General features: G+C 40.0%; 1 protein-coding gene across 5 annotated transcripts in view; it reads right to left on the bottom strand.

The window, feature by feature from the left end:
- LOC121949958 (suppressor of tumorigenicity 7 protein homolog) overlaps nt 1–17,497 on the bottom strand; it is a 73,717-nt gene extending 56,220 nt beyond the window's left edge. For 3 of the 5 annotated variants that reach the window (XM_042495827.1, XM_042495828.1, XM_042495831.1), the window contains exon 1: nt 17,300–17,497. The gene's annotated coding sequence lies outside the window, so the exon portion shown is untranslated. The remainder of the gene's footprint in view (nt 1–17,299) is intronic. The other 2 variants (XM_042495829.1, XM_042495830.1) reach the window with 2 other exon arrangements.
- Between the last annotated feature and the right edge of the window lie 101 nt (nt 17,498–17,598).

Raw genomic sequence — 17,598 nt, 5'->3', positions numbered from 1 at the left:
CCGAAGAGACTGAGAGTGAAGAGCCCCTCACTGTCAACTCCAGGCGCTTTCTCTTTAGCCAAAGCATGTTTGAATCACACATGGCCTATAGTTACACACCCTGGCACCGGGCGCTGCTCTCACTGTCACACTGATAATTAGGATGCAAACCCATTGCCACAACAGCAGTGAAGCCCAGGTGAATAGGGGTGCTAATTGAGTCAGACACTGAGTAATGGAACAATGCAGTCGTTCAATGAATGCTTTACTTAAAACAGTGCTCCTCACCTCCTCTCTCTCCCTAGTGGAAGTGCATTCATGAACCATTTATTCCTGAACAATGCACACCTCCCCCGCTTCCATCACCAAGTACCACCCCAAAAAAGCATCTCTTCCTGGTTGCTAGGCAACTGAAAATAAGCGTGAGAGGAGTGTGGCCGTCCTTCAGCAAGAGAAAAAATGAGGAGAAGGATAAAAGGAGAAGGAGAGGGGCAATCTGTTAGAGAAAGCCAAGCTGAGGTACTCCACGAGACTTGACACAAGTGTTGATACTGAAGAGCGAAGGGGTGTGAGCCATAAAAGCAAAACATCCCAAACAAATAAAATATCCTATCAGGCCAGCGGGCCACCAGCTACATCTCCTCCTGTGTTTGACTTATGTTACAAAGACTGAGCACGGTTTAACATCAACCACAAATGTCCAAAAGAAAAAGTAACAACTGGGTGCATATTAGTGCAGCACAATTAATCAAAAATTTGTTTCAATCACGATTGTTGCTTCCCACAAGTAAATGAGCATGATCAACTGCAATGCTAACGTTTAAAATGCGTGCTCAGCTCATAGAAATGTGCTTCATATATAATCAAACTGCTCCTAAACTAACAGCTAGCCTCCATTTTTGAGAAGTTGTCATGCCGCTACCAGCTCACCCTGCAGTGGCAGTCTGTTAAAAACTTTGCTGAATCTTGCCACTGCAGATGGGCAAAAAAAAAAAATAAAATCATCCATCATCAACCATCATCATTCATTTTTTTGGTAATATTTCAGATTTAGAAGAAAATAAATCATATGCAAAAGTGTCTGTACCTCCAAGCAACGCAGCAAACTTATTAAACCAGAAAAAAGAGGGATGGCTGGTTGCTCTGTATTATCAATCGCATATCAAAAACTTGTGTCAGGTGCTCATGAAGAACAGGAAACAACGGGATACACAGGAAGGCAATCCAGGCACTCAAAAATGTAGAAAGAAAGGAAGGATTCAAGTAACTCAGGTGAAGAAGTACCTTAATTTAAGTTTTGTTTTGATGCAAAGATTTAAAATTAGAAGGTATGTAGCAAAATGGTAACGTAAAAGCAAAGTCTGTGAATTTAATTACCAAAAAGCTTTGGTACAATTTTATTCATATTTTGTTTCTTGAAGATGCACTGTGAATAAGGACCAGTCTTATTTTAATAGGAATGTTGCACAACATGGCAGTGAAAGCAGTGCGCAGTTTATATAGATGAAAAAAAGTGCCATAAAAATATTTTTGTCTTAAGAACAATGAATAATTGTGATAAAAAAAGTGATCTCAATACTTATCTAATAATCGTGATTATCGTTTTTGACATAACTGTGCAGCCCTACTGTCAAGCAATACAGATGTTCTAAAGAAAAGATAGCAATTATATACCACGGTTGCAACTGTATGAGATTTTCATGGTATGGTAATTATCTCAGAAAATATCGCTGCTTTGTAGCATCACGGCATTACAGTATTATTAGCATTTACATTACCCTTAAAGGAATGAAAACAGAAGGTTGAACAAATATTTTATTCTTGTTTTTAGCCTGACACCATTTTTTTTTTGGTTAAATAGGAGTATGTGTAAAAAGTCTCCCTTTAAAAAATGACTAAAATAAAGGTGAGATTGTCCGCCGAATTGCATTTTTTTTTCAATACCATGGACAAGCAAATGATAACCGACATTTTTCATACCACAGTACTTTAAATCAGTATACCAATAGAACCCTATTGCACACAAATGCTGACATTTTCTAAGGAAGAATCTGGGAAGAAAAGTCCTTTTGCCCATAGGTCATTGGGTCTCGCACCTCCTAAAATTCACCACCCTGTTTCAGCATTTCCCTAATTTAGCAGATTTTCGGGAAAGGCCATGGTCTCAAAATCATAGCAGTTTTCCCACAATGTTTCTGTCAGAGTTGAAAAACCACCCAGCAAGAGGCACATTTGTTGGTGATCATATTTAGATTTTAACTGGAGGTCATTTCTTGAGCTGATCAAGATGAATTTACAGCTCCCAAAATTATCTGATGTGAAAAATGGATAGTGCCCAACCACATCCACCATGCAGACAACGGCAGGAATTGGCAGCCCCCAGACTCCACCACAAAAGGAAGGTCGGTGAGGGTTTCATTATCTCCACACGGGTCACAATTCAAACGTAGCGGCACCATTCAGCTAACTGGGTCGGAAACGCTGTGACTGTCACTGCTGACACCAACTGGTCAAAATGGGGAAGTGTGCGGCTGCAGCCACAGATAGGTGCTTTTACCACTCCATTGCCGAATGAATAACCAATTAAATCAAATTAATTACAGTCTACTGGTCTGATACAGATACATTTCAACACAAGAGCACAACCCCCCATCTAGTATAGCTGAAACCTAAAGACCAAAATTCCTTTTAATAATGTGTTTTAAAAGAAATATAACTGCATTAGTGCATGTTGGATATGACAAAAACACCCCCAGCACCATCAATAAAATTGCTTCAAAGACAGAGACCCTGTGACTGCTCAAAGAAATGAAAAACTTAATAAGAGAGGGGGGCAGTGGGCCGTCACTTGTTCTTCTGCAGATTCTTTGAATGGAACTAATCTGAATTTGTCCAGACAAGCTAAACTCAGTCAGGGGGGATGAGGCAGGACGGATGGATTTATTCCTTTAAAATCTCTATCCAGAATACATTTGCTAAGCACATATTCTCTTTTTCCAACTTCATACAATTAAGATGGCAGTATACTAAAATCTAAATTTAAAGTGTTGCTGTTGATAGGAAAGCGCAAGCTCTACATTCATAAATCTTCTTCCTCCTGGTTTATTAGCTGTAACTTTTAGCACAGCAATAGCTCGTCATGTCTCATTTCCCCAAATGGCTAAACTTCAACTTTACTTTCTGGTTTAGAAGGTCCAATCACCAAGCACCATATTCAACCGCCTCTAACAACATGCCAGATTTGGTTTAAGTCATAACTATTCACACCGAGTCTACAGTAAAACCAGTGCTTCCCCTCTGCCACTAACCAGGGTTTTGATTTAGCTCATAACAAAAAAAAAAGTCAAAAAGACTTTTCTCTTCCTCTTGTGGTACAACCTTTGACATCAGAGAGTTGAATAGTTTGTATTTCAACTATATGACGTATGTGTTTGTCTGTGGGTACATGTGTCTGTGTGTCCATACAGAAGTTTGTAAGCAGTGGTGACAGAAGAAGGAAAAAGATCCACCCATCCATTTTCTACCGCTCATCCAGGGTTGGGTCGGGGGGGCAACAGCCTAAGCAGGGAGTCCCAGACTTCCTTCTCCCCAGCCACTTCGTCCAGCTCTTCCCAGCTGAGAGACATAGTCTCTCAAGCGTGTCCTGGGTCTTCCCCGGGGTCTCCTACTGGTGGGACGTGCCCTGATCACCTCACCAGGGAGGCGTCCGGGAGGCATCCTAATTAGATGCCCAAGCCACCTCATCTGGCTCGTCAACACGAAGGAGCAGCGCCTCTACTCCGAGCTTCTCCCAGATGACCGAGCTTCTCACCCTGTCTCTAAGGCCCAAAACATTTTTAGAGGGTTAAGAAAAGACTATATTTAGTAAATATAGTCTATAATCGATGTCTAGGATTTTTGAATCGATTCTGATTCGTTAAAAATGAGAATCGAGATTCTTATATGAATCGATTTTTTCCCCCACCCCTACTAATGAGAGCTTGAGGCAGACTGTGTCAGGTATTAGGTTTTAGGGTTAATTCTGTCATATAGTTTTCTTAGATTCAAATATGCGCAGGCAGTCAAATCTGGAGAATCTTAGGTGCATTTAAATACAAGGCCACTGAACAGGTCATTCATCAAACTGTGTCTGTATGCAAAGTTGAAAGCCAGGATGAGGAACAGAGGGTGGTGAAAGAACAACCAGCTGACTGTAGCTGTCTTAATGACTAATCTCTGTGCCATTGTACAGAGTTTATTTTCCTATTTGTTACTGGGGCAGGCCCTGACAGCAGTGTTCTGATGTGGTGACACCACAAAGGTTATACTTTAATTATTTAGCCAGACTTGCTGCAAAAATGCATTACTCCATCACTTCAGATATAGAATAGCAGATTCCTGGCTCCTTTCCCAAAAGTCCCATCGTAACTTAAGCCCTTTTTACACAGAAATCTTGTATAGGGCGACTCCAAAGTCCGTTCTTTATGCCCCCTTTGATTTGATTTTAGACAGCATGCTGGCATCGCGGAAGTAAAGGAGGCGTGATGGGAGTGACATGTAACACAACAGCGTTGGACTCTGTGACATATAACGTGCATCCAGCAGCACTTAATAAACAATGACAATGGCAAAACATGCCAAAAACAATAATTTTCTGTCTCCATTATAGTATGGCGTCAGATCTTGTCCTCTGCTTGGAGGGTAAGGAGCTCAATAACCTCATTGTTTTTTTCAATTTGCAGACATTTTGTGCTGCTGTTCTTCTTTGAGTTAGTTGCTAACTGCTTGTAGCTGCTTTTAAAATCTCCCGGCAGTCAGGCCACAAATAACACATCATCAAAAAGTCACACACATGGTCCAGTCCTGCTGGTCGTCCTTTTTACATTGATGTTTATTCGGAGCTGTCACTAACGCTGCTGCAGGCTTAACTGCAAGACAAGTCTGTCCCCCCATTCCGCAATTGTTCCTTTTACAAAGAACAGCACGCAGAGGAAGGGCACAACATCCCCACCTTTGACAAGCAGTGTAAAACGGGCTTTAGAATGGGTGGACAAACCCCCACAAAGGTTTCTGTGAATGTTAAATCTGGACAATCTGGTAGCAAGTTACCATCTTGTTAAAACTGTTTTATCAACCACAACCACTATTTTATCTGTCATGCAGACAGAGAGGGAAGTTTCCTGAACTGCTGATAAGACCAAAATCTAAAGCACACAAACACTGCAAAACACTCGTTACATGCACTGTGGCCATGGCATTCACTTTTAAGGAAAACAAAATCAAAATAACGGCTCAGTTTCCATTAACTTGACTGAAACACTGACAGAAATATTCTTTACTTAGCTACAGCCCCTTTTGCATATTCCACATTTCAGCTTTGGCCAAACTTTTTTTAAAAAAAAAAAAAAAATCCTTTTAAGTTTCTAAGTCTCCAAGCTTATTCTTATCTAGCTCTCATCGTTCACAACTGCTTTAGATTTAGTGAGGGGAATACACTTATGCAGACTTTTACCTGGATTCACCTCATCACTGTACTTCACTAGCAGAGTGTCTTTGATAAATTTTTACTGTCAGGGTGCCTAGCAGCTTTGACCTTTGTCTTACTTGGCCAAAGTCCTAACTGGCATAGCCGATCAGACATCAGAAAGCCAGCTGTGAGGGCTTTGGAGTGTTTGCCTTGAATTACCACTTTGGGTGTTTCACGGTGCAAAGGGTGATCCGGGCTTTCTGGTGTGGATGTTCTCAGTGGGTACAGCTGATTGAATGCGTTGATGAAAAACAGACTTTGACTGTGGAGGTTTTCCCCAGCAGGGCAGGGTAGGGCAGCCTGTCGTGTCAAAGGTAGGGCAAACATTTCTGTCTGAGATCATGTTACCAAAGCAGTGCACAGGTTCTAAATAAAGGTTCCTGACCAGTCTGATCTGGCTTTGTGGTAAATTTCAGGCTGTGTCTGTGTGTGTCACATCTTTCCGCTAACTCAGAAGGGTTTTTTTATATTCTTTAATTTTCATTCTTTGTACTGTACCTTCACTTTGTATTGGACTGTAACACTTCTGTCAGTGTTGGGTGTGGACATGTTGGTCTTACTGCACTGTGACAATATCAAACAAGAATTAATGCCATGCAGTTGTATGCCTCTTCACACCGGTGAAGTTGCACTTATAGTTTACATCCATGTCTGTGAAAACATGAGTGCTTCACCCACATCTTCCCCCTGGCAGCACAGAAGATCTATACAATCAGCATAGTTTCAAGATGGACACCCAAGATTAGTGTCACCAATTCAGTATCTAAGCAAATGTTTCCCCTTCTGTTCCTGAGATATGACGTTGAGTAAAGGCCAGAGAAATGTTTATTATGATGTCTCAGTGAAGTTGACCTTTGACCTCTTGGATATAAAGTATCAGAACTTCATAATTATATCATTTTAGATATTTGTTTGAAATGTTCACATTTGAATTCTTGGGACATATAAACATGTTTTATGTAGTCACAGTGACATTGACCTTTAACCTTCAACCACCAAATTCTACTCAGTTTATCCTTAATTCAAAGAGGACATTAGTATCAAATTTGAGGAGACTCCCTCAAAGTGTTCTTCAACTGTTTGTGTTCAAGAAAATGAGACAGACGCAACGTCACAGTGACCTTTTACCACCAAATTTAATGTTATGAATACGTAGATGTTTGTCTAAAATTTCAGAAAATCCCTGAAGATGTTCTTGAAATATCATATTCACAAGAATGGGACGAATGCAAGGTCACAGTGACCTTGACCTTTGACCACTAAAATTGCAATTCGTTTTTGACTTCAAGGTAGAACATTTGTGCCAAATTTCAGGAAATTTTCTCAAGGTATTCTTGATATATCATGTTCATAAAAATGGGACGGACAGACAGATGGAGGGACGGACAAACAACCCAAAAACACAACACTTCCAGCCACAGAGGCATAAAAAACATGTCCACACTTTTCAGGGTTTATTTGTGTATTTTAAATGACCATTCCTTGTCCCCAGAGCTGTGATGACCTTGTTCTTCATATAGAGGCTTCACTGTCCCATCTACAACTGACAAAGTTGGAATCTTTATGCAGTAAAAATTTCTTCAAAGAGGTTTCATTTCTGATGCATGAATGAATCCTCTGGGCAATGTAAGCCTGGGAAAATGCTGTGTGGAATCTGTCTGAACCCAGATACAAGTTATCATCAGTGTTTTCAAGTCTGCCAGCATTCTCCACAAAAAACATGAAGACACATCACATGCCATTTCTTCACTGTCAGCACTGCTCCAATGGTCACGGGTTGATATGGTACCACACAATGGTCCATAAATCTGAAAATAAATTTGACCTTTTGAGTGTTACGGCTTCACATCAAAATCCAGAGTCCAGAACCAATCATTTTCAGTAACTATGCCACAAACAGCTTATTGCTGAGCTTAGCAATCAACGCAATGGTGCTAAATGACTGGAAAAAACAGAGAGAAAGGACACAAGCTCAAGAGGTAAAAAGCCAACAACTAGAAAGCTATTCGCTAAACAGACCAATAAACACTCCCACTGGTGATTGATGTAATGTGGACTGGTCAATGTGAAACAATGATGGCTGCCAAATCTTATTTAATAGTTAAACAGTAAGCTAAGCTGTTTCTGAAAACATTTTAAGCCAGAAATATGCATCTCAGTAACAGAATGTTGGTTTATATTTGATTTGATATTTGATTTTTTTTTCTCGACATTTTCACTGTACAAGGAGCTGTGGCACCTACTTCCCGTTCACAAACTCTTGCCATTACGGCGAAAGAAGACATTAAAATACATTTCTGAAAACATTTTACGCAAGTAGGCAGTGCAGTTACATAATCTTGATTTATATTCAATCAGCGCTGCCTAGTTTTACCGTTTGATCAGATTTCTGACCCAGTTTGAGAGACAGAGGCGAGTGTGTCTCTTGATCAGCTGTATACTCTTTCTGTTCGTAGTGGCGGCAGCATGGGTGGCAGATTACACGAAAGTGTGGAAATACAGCCTGGGCAACACTCCCACTTCCAAGAGCCAGCGAAGCAACACTGGTGGTGACATTTGTATTATCTGGCACTGGTTAGATGTAGGGAAGTTCACCACATTTCACCTACACATACTACCCACACTGATTTGACACAAAACTGGTAGAAAATCTGCGAAGTATCCCTTTAAGGAGAGCTCTTTCTCTCAGTGTTTTAATCTTATCCTCAATGTGTTGTGAGGATTGTACTGAAACACTTCACATTGTTAGCAACTGTTAGTTGTTGACAATGTATTTTAGGGCCAATTATGTGTTTGTATCGCATAAAATTCCCATAATTCATGAGCCAGACATACTGAGGTGTTTTCTGAGTAAACACATCTGGGGACTCCCTGAGAGGAACTGCTGAACGGGGATCTCCCCTGAGGACTAAGAACTTTCAAGGGCTATTTCAGTTTGCATTTGCACTGCCAAGAGGAATGCTGAAGTAATGTAAACTGACCATAGAAGATTCTTATATTTCCCTTTGACAAGTCAAAATCGTGTCATATTTCCGCCGTCGCATATATGGTCAGCAAAGCCTGAGCTTCACCATCAGTCAATTTGTTTGCGTTTTCTTCCATTGTTTTCTATACAAGTTTTGTTGTCTGTTATTTACACAGCTCACAGGTTTTAAAAGTGGCGGTTGACGGAAGTGCATTGGCTTAAGTGTTTGTATCATACGCTTACATCACTCAAGGTTCATCTTGTGGTGAGAGAGGACCTACTCTTAAACAGGAGCCAAGCAGAGTGATAAGAACTACAATCATTACTAGTCCTTGCAGCGCAAACACAATAAAAAGGGGACTTCTTCGACCTATGGAAAAGTTCCTCTGGCCTGAAACATCTATAGATGATATCAAATTCAGCAGAAGGCCTTTTGGCTATCTGAAACTTTAACAGTAAACAGGTTTTGCTAAGAGCTAAGTTTTTTTTCTTAAAAAACACACATGCACGCACGCACGCACACACGCACACACACACACACCTACCCACCCACCCCCACACACAGGAAGAAACAGATCATATCATCATAAAAACTGTAGACAAAAATAGCCACTAACAGCAGCCTAAATACACCACAGTACAATGTAGATATGCTGCATTTTGAGTAAGGGACATGACTTTCACCCTCCCTTGCTCTTGTCATGTTTATTGCTATGGCAACTGTTCTTTCTGCATAGATCCACTCCGCTAAATGAGGCTGTAAAACTGACAAGCAGACCGCTTCAACATTTACATAGGAAATTTAACATGACAGTGAAGGCAGAGTGTTATAACTTTACACGATTCATTCAATCAGCTCATCTTGTGGAAATTTACAGCAATAACTTGCACTATTGTTGAGAGAGCTTAAAGTCACTACAGATATGAGCATCATAAATTAATATTAATCCTTTGGTTATTTCTTTGGATGAGGCAATATGCGTTTTTAACCCTTCATGTCACTAAGATTGGTCACAGATCCAGTTGCAATAAGTCATGTTGATCTATTTAGATCGATGACATATAAATATTTATACCAGGTCAAAGCTTCAGTCTGAACAAGCATCATTTAGGCTTGGGCGGTATCGAATTTTTCATAGCTTCATACCTTCCTGAAATTTCACCTGGTATATCATACAGTATAAATGTGTGGCAGTAACTCCCCATGCAAAGGCCAATGACCTACTTACTTTCAGCTTTTCAGTCTATTAAATACACAACAGATTCTCAAAAAATGTTAAGCAAAGTAATATTCTCACACCAAAAACAGAGAGATACAACTGCAGAACTTTTGAATAGAACTTTCTCTTGGTCACAGAAGACTGATGAGGCTTAATTGCTTGTTAACTCATAAAACACATTTCACTCTTGCTTAGTCTTGCTAGTAATCTAGTTAGTAACTCCATCTACTCCACTGTTCCAACAACCACCACCTCAAGTTTGGTTGAAATAAATCCCTAATTTACCAAGTTAAATGTGAAAAACCACTCCGTTATTCCCCATAGACTTTCTCTTCCACAATCAGTAACCAAACATAAATGAACATTGTATTTGTGTCGGGGAACATCTTCATCACCACCAGAGACAGTTAGTAAATAAAGCTTTTGCCAAATCCAGTCTGTGAAGCATACAATGAGTTTAATAGAAACAGGAGCACCTGTGAAAAAGTATTTTTCTCTGAGAAACTATGTTTGCATGCTCTTGTTCTTCTTTAATCGTTGTCATCTATTCTATTTGTGCCATGAATTCACTTACTGCTGTTTATTCCACTAATGTTAGGCTTGTCACTTTGGTAGCAGTCATTACTGTTTTGAAAACAGCTGCCCGCATGCTACTTGTGCTATATAAATAAAGTTGACTTGACTTGATAACCTACAACGCCATCCCTTATTGGCTGTTTACGTTTCCAGCTACAGAGCAGATCCCTGATTGGCCCAACTGAACTGGAATGGATTGAAAGTGTTTGGGGCGGCATAGAGTCCAGACTGAACAGCGAGAGAGACAGAGCGTTGAGCTCACATCATCAGGATGGTTTCACCTGGCTATAAAAAACATGCAGTTATCCCCACAGTCTCTCTCTGCTTTTGCTGGCCACCGGGTGCTTACAGTCCTGTTACTTATTCCTCCACCAATAGGTGTCGTGTTGTTAGTCAGCTCAGCTGCCAGTTCCACTAACAGAGACTGGAGACTGTCTTGTGGTGGTGCATGCTGTGCACTACATACAATGAGCTTAATAGAAAGAGCAGCGCCTGTGTTTATGACAGTATTAAAAACATGCATTCAGGATTTCTAAATACCCCGGTGTACTGTTATACTGTGATACAGCCCTAGCCTAGTATTATCTGGTAAACTGGCAGCTAACTCTGTGTCCCATGAGCTGCTGGCGATGAAGCTGTCCAGTCTAAAATATAAGCAATGAACTGAATAAATGGATTACTTTCACATTTTATATTCATATCATCTTAGAACTACAATTTGCATTGTTCCAGTTGGCTAAACAACGACACAAGTTTATGACTAGATCTTTTTTTGGTAGTTTCACTGTAGTTTGACTTAAGATCTAAAATAAAACACAAATTTAAAAAATTGTCCTCAGTCACTCAGCATAACTCATGAAAATGTTTTAGGCAGATACACAGGAAGATATCAATTGAGAGAGGACAGCAAACAGTAGTAGCCTCAATATTTAATGACACAGAGGCCACACAACATGTTGGTTGTAAGTCAAAGGACATAAATTTTGCTTTATCCCCGAGAGGGATCGATCTCTCTCCTGCTGTTATTAAAGCCATTTCCATCTAAAGTGTATGACTGCAACAGGAACAGGCAAGCTCTCAGAGGGATACCAAAAATCACTCTGAGAAATGCAAGAAACCACTAACTTCATCAAAATTAGAGGAAGCAAGCTGAGAGAAAGTGGTTGATGTGATAAGCTTCTGACAGCTTTGAGGGGGAATCCCACAATTTCTAGATCAAAATGTTCATAGAAAAGGGGAACAAAGAAAAAAAGAACAGATGTATTATATACTGGTGCTTATGAGAAAGAGGAAGTGAAACTATGTCATCAATGTAACGTCACTATCAGTTTAAGATCTGTATCAAAAGGTCAGGGTACAGAGAAGCTGTAACTTTTCAGTCCCATCCAACATACCACTACAGAGTTACCTGCAACCATATTTGCAGCGAGCGATTACCTGCACATCATTAGTCAAATCTGGTAAAAGAGGCAAATGCTGAGACCAAGGTCAAAAGCTCAATTTAGCTTTAATGACATGGCAGCATGAAAAATAGCCAGTACGCCTAATCATGTGTGTTTGTTCATCCAATACATTACACACCTATCATGCAAAATGTGGCATGTCAGCAAAGGGTTGATTTGATTATGAAAATCTGCTGTTGCTGTACATAGTGTAAAAAATTTAAATGCTGACTCACCAGTTAATGACCCACCCACTGCAGAGACATTTCTACCTGCTAAAACACCTCACATGGGTCTGACATCCTACTTGTTTTCAGTGCTATGTTGCGCACAGAAATAGTAAATGCATATGCCAAACAGTCTGCTCAATTAAAACTTACATTGAGGACTAACAAAGTTTGTAATTCACCAATAACTTAATATCAATAATTTTACGACTTTTTAAAAGGATTGATGAAACTGTAAAACTCTAAAAGACTGTATTTAATCAAGACTTTCATTTGTAACTGCCTCGAAAACCAGACTGTGTATTGGATAATCACAGGTCTTTACTGCCACACAGACCCTGTCTGGTTGTGCAGACTTGGTTGGGGCAGTACTATAGTATTATAGTATACCAGGATATTTAGAAATCCTGACAGCATATTTTTTGTACCTTCCGTTACAGTGTAAACTGGCAATGCACGGATGCGATGTCACAGCTGCACTTGACTGCACTGCGTACGTACGTGGTACTCTTCTATGTTGTGTCATTACAAAGTTACACTGCTAACTGCTGGCTTGACATGAATACTACAGCGTTTTCTGTTGTTTTTGTGGACACAACATCATTTTCACAATGTTATCAAATGAACACTGATTTACTCTTTTTTTTTAAAATGTAAATGAAAGACTCTATTTTTCGTGGGGCCATTCTCATCTAAACGGGGCCTCATCCTGTCTCATTGTCACTGTCTTAAAGGGACAGTGACAATGCCAAAAAAATTAAAGGTAGGGTTTGTCATATTACACTTTATTGTTATTTTAATAACTTTGAAGAAGCCTACCTTAAGTGTGCACTGTGCAGCTGTATTTTCTAAAGAAACCAAAAATATTGGATCGGGACTGGTATCGGCAGATAGTCAATATTAAATGACGTGCATCGGAATCGAGGCAAAAAAAACATGACGGTGACATCCCTATAATAAATCTTAATATATCCCAATATATGTTATTGCAAGCATATTGCAAAACATTTAATATTTCAATATTGTATTGTGACTTAAGCATGGTGATAATACTGTATCGAAGGCCCTCTGGTGATTCGCACCCTGAGGATGAACCAAAACGATAATCAGAAAAGTCACTCTTATGACCCCTACATTGGGCGCGCTTCAATAGTGAATTAAATAGCAAAAATAAACTATTCCCCATTTTTCTGGGAACTGCCTGGAACTCCCTCCATAACCCTGGGGGTTCCTGGACCCCTGGGTGAGAAACACTGGTATAGAAAGTGTAAGATTGGGTTATAGGATGCCACAAGCACATTGAACAGATTAAGACTTAAAATAGAACCACAATATACAGTTTAATGGTTCAGTTTGATAGCCTATAAAAACAATACACACAAATAACAGTAACTGTAAGTCTGTCACTTGGTGATCAGGCTCTTAAAGCTCAAACCAAGAATTATTAGCTTGCACACTACAACGGTGCACTAAAGTAGACTGAACACAAACTACAAAATACACCTCCTTATTAACTGAGGTCGCCACTCTGTATGGACGTATGGGGGCATGTCATCATGTTAGTTATCACATTCACTAACCAACCTGTCGCTATTTTTGAATTCATTAATAGTGTCTGTTGGTGAGATGCTTTGGATGCTTTGTGGTGTCCATGGGGTCACCCTGACTGTTGGCAGTGTAAGCGAATAATACTATTTTCGCTCCATGCGTCTGCTTTGTCAACAAGTTGTGGACGGTCGGCAAGACAAGCATCTGAAACTTTATCAGCCATGACTTTCGCTCTGCATCTCACCATGACAGCAATTGTTTGTTTGGCACGCCCACAACACCTGGTGCGAGTAACAGCACAGCTCGGAACAGCACACACACACACACACACACACACACACACACACACTTGCCCTCCGCCTGCAGGGAGTGAAAAGAGCTTGGGACAGCCCGCACTCACACACAGACAGCCTCTCTGTCGTAAGCGGAAAAACACAGCTCTTATTAAACTTATTTACTATCATTCATAAAGTATCGGTATTAACATGGGGCGGCATTGTATCGTTTCGAACAGCTGAGTAGCGCGATACTTTCATAGTATCAGCATACCGTACAACACTAGTCACAATAAATCACTTAAGCCAACAGGAGTTGTTATGATTCCAGGATTACACATTTTCCATTTAGAAATGCTGTTTTCCCGACATAGAAGTTTGTCTATTGGCAGGAAACTGCTAATGAGCAGAATGATATATGCTGTTACAAGGTAGACAATATGATCATGAATCAAGAACTCGGGGATAACATTTATCAAGGTTTAGAGCAATTTCTAGTAACTTTTAAAGAAACGAAAATGGAAAAAAGTAATCATCAATTCTGTTCCAGACATATGTACAAGGTCTGGAGGTTTGTCAGATTGCCAATTCAGAAGGCACCAGCTGTATACGCGCTGTACATTAACACTTTTCCTGTGCAAGAAGTGACAAGTTGAGAGTCAGCAGCACAAATGCCATGTTAAACCTGACACGTAAACCTCCAACGCCCATGCTTCTGGTTATGACTGTTCAATTCCAACCCATACATACACTACTATTAAGACTCCTTAAGCAGCCTAAGTGTGCCTAAAGGCTCTCCTGCCCCCTCTAGTTCGAGCCAGCTGGCTTTCTGAAAGAGCACATTCTTCCATCTGCTGCTCAGCACACAGTCACAGGAGACTCATCACTTGCTGCTGTGAGAGCAATGCGACAAATAACGCCAGCTAGACCACTGAGCCGACACTGAATGCCCGGCTGTGGTAAACACTTGAGATCCACGAGGCCAACAAGCAGTGCTAAAAATGGGATCTAAGTTGAGGCATATACTTCTGTTACAGTTTGCTTAAACGTCCCATATTGCAAAAAGTCAGATTCCCATTTTTTTTTTTTAAATATAAAACAGGTAACGGGGTATTAAAACGCTCAATCCACAGAGAAAGACAGTTTGAATTCTAAAACTGTGCGCTTAAACAAGCTGTTAAGATTTCCATGAAGTTGTGATGTCACAAATATACTATATAGACTGTTTAAAACTAGAAACATAAACATTCGAAATGGGTCCCATTGCATTTACCATATGCTTTATAGTGTATTTGAATGACATCAGCTGATAGAGGGTAAACAGCGACCCAAGCTGTTCCAGTGAAAAAGTAGGTAAAGGTAGAAATTGCTGCCGCTACAGTGCTGTTACAGTCATAACCCCAGCTGCAGTGATGGTAGAGCATGGAAAATTAACTCCTTGAAACCTGAGCGAATTGACTTGATTTCTTTCAAAAACACAGGAGGCAATGAGCAACAAAAGCAAAAATGCCACAAAACTTAGCAAGAAATAAGTAAAATGTACAAGAAAATAACCTTAGAATTAGTTAAAAAAAAAAAAAAAAAAAACTCTTACCAAGTTGTTTATTGCCTCTTTCCCATGTTTCTGAAAGAAATTGCACACATTTGCTCAGGGTTCAAAGGTTTAAATATTGTAAAAAGAATCTGAAAGCAGGACAAGGAGAGTGATGTTGCTCCAGGTTTCAATGGCTTCAGAGAACTGGATACAGCATGGAATGCAGGGCCTCATTTATTCCTATGACAGTTGCTCAAAAGCACAGGAAGCCAAATTGTTAAAATGCCGTGTATAAAATTACCTGAAAGATCTGGTAAAGATTTACACTACTTCTGCAGTGGGAGGCCCGTAGAGCAAGCGCAATAGAGACAGCGGCCGAGCGGGGCTGAGTTTGCCCAAGCAGCTAACTTCCACTGTTGGAACAGTTTTTGCAATTGCAATTCTTGTAGCACTTAAAAATATAACTAACACAAATACTGTTTAATAGAGTGAAGATAAAGGTATTTTGAAAATCATAAATACAAAGTAGCATTTACATGTTATCGTCTTTATGACAATACTGAATGTCTGTCTTAGCTTGAGCAGTTTACATTCCTAAGGACAGTCGCATGAAACTTTATTTGTACGGTGCCTCTTCATGACAAACACAATTCAGCGTTGCACGTGGTCAATACATCACCAGTACTGGCTCGCTGTCGGAGGGTTTAATAACTTGCTCTACCTCTCGCTGGATGGTGTGGGACAGCACTTAATGTGCCAGACAATTAGTGTGAACATGGACATGGAGTGGAAGTGGGCAGGGTAAAGGGATAGGATGTGGTTTGGGAAAGTCCCACCGAGTAGGAATTGACGGATATTGTTTTGTCAGAGCTGATAGCAATACCGATTATTAGTGGTTAATGATACCGATAACTAATATTTGGAACCGATATGCATTTACAATAAAAATAAAAATCTTTCCATCAATATTTAGAATTTGGAATATAAAAAACTCCAACACAAAACATTGTTTAAATTCCTTTAGAAAATGTTTAATCAATACTAAAATACTGAAAATACTGAAATGTTCAACATCGTATGTAGGAAGTTCCCAGCATCTTTTTTTTATAAAGTCAACTGATCATTTAAATAAAAATATTAATAAATAAAAATAGCTAAAAATATCACCCTGGGGTTTTACAATGTGAAAGTTTCTCCCGTGCTGACAATTTATTTGTATTTTATAATTAATTAATTTTATCAGCAATCATTAAAATAAAATGCCTATATAGATAATCAGCAAAATGCCAAATATTGGCCCCAATAATCGGCCGGCTCCATACTCGATCCAGAAACGCTGGCCAATCAGAGGACTGCACTTTTTCAGGTTAGGGATTTAAAGAGACAGACGCCAAAACGGAGCATTTCAGACAGAGGGTGAATAAAGGTATATTCATGTAGACTGTGTGAGAAAAATAAACTATTGTTTCTTGATGTTTTTTTTTTTTTTTTTGTTTACATTAAAGCAAATAAACATGTTCTAGTAGTAACCCAGAATACAAATATGGACCTGAAAATGAGCATAGTATGGGACCACTAAAGTTTGCTGAAAATAACCTACATCTCTAACAGAGTGCCACTCCATAAGTTAAGAAAAAAACCTCGCAGACAGAGTGTAAAATAAGAACACTAAGACATGTAAACTCCAAAGCACCACATAAGGTCAGTTGACTCATGATGGAGACCATTACAAACAATACAACACTCTACTCTCTTGGTTATGGTGCTCGGCAAAACTAACTACTCTGTAGCTCGGAACATCTCCAGATGCTCCAGTTCACTGTGCATTTAACATTCACAGAGCAGGTTTCCGAGCATGAGGATTCCCATTGAAACTTGTGCTAAACGCTAGCCACTCTTACTCCGAGCTAACTGCTAACAAGAGGTGGCTAACGTTTGCATAAAACTTTAGTGAAAGTGAGGGCAGCGTGAATGGCAGCGTCTGGAGGGCTCATAAAAACGACGTGTGTGTCTGTGTGTGAGCTTACCTCAGTTTGTGGGAGTGCGAAGGCCAGTTAAATCCTTATTTGTAGCGAGCATTTCTTCCACCAGCAGTTCAACATGTGTGTGGTTTCCAGCAGCAGCAGCAGCAGCAGCAGCAGCAGCGGACTGTGTGTAGACGTGTCTGCAGACGGAGCTGGCAGCTAGCTAACGTTAGCTTTACAGTTACCAGTTAGCCACCGGCTCGCTAACCTGGACAGTTAGCTCGTGCCGCCTCTGGGTGTCGCTGTCACTGATTTACCTGCGTGTCAAGGCAAGTGCAACCAACACCCATATCAAATGAGTC

Source organism: Plectropomus leopardus, chromosome 11 (genome assembly GCF_008729295.1).
Source record: "Plectropomus leopardus isolate mb chromosome 11, YSFRI_Pleo_2.0, whole genome shotgun sequence".
Classification (NCBI taxonomy): domain Eukaryota; kingdom Metazoa; phylum Chordata; class Actinopteri; order Perciformes; family Serranidae; genus Plectropomus; species Plectropomus leopardus.
The sequence above is the reverse complement of the archived record's forward strand: the minus strand, read 5'-3'. Positions and strand labels throughout refer to the sequence as shown.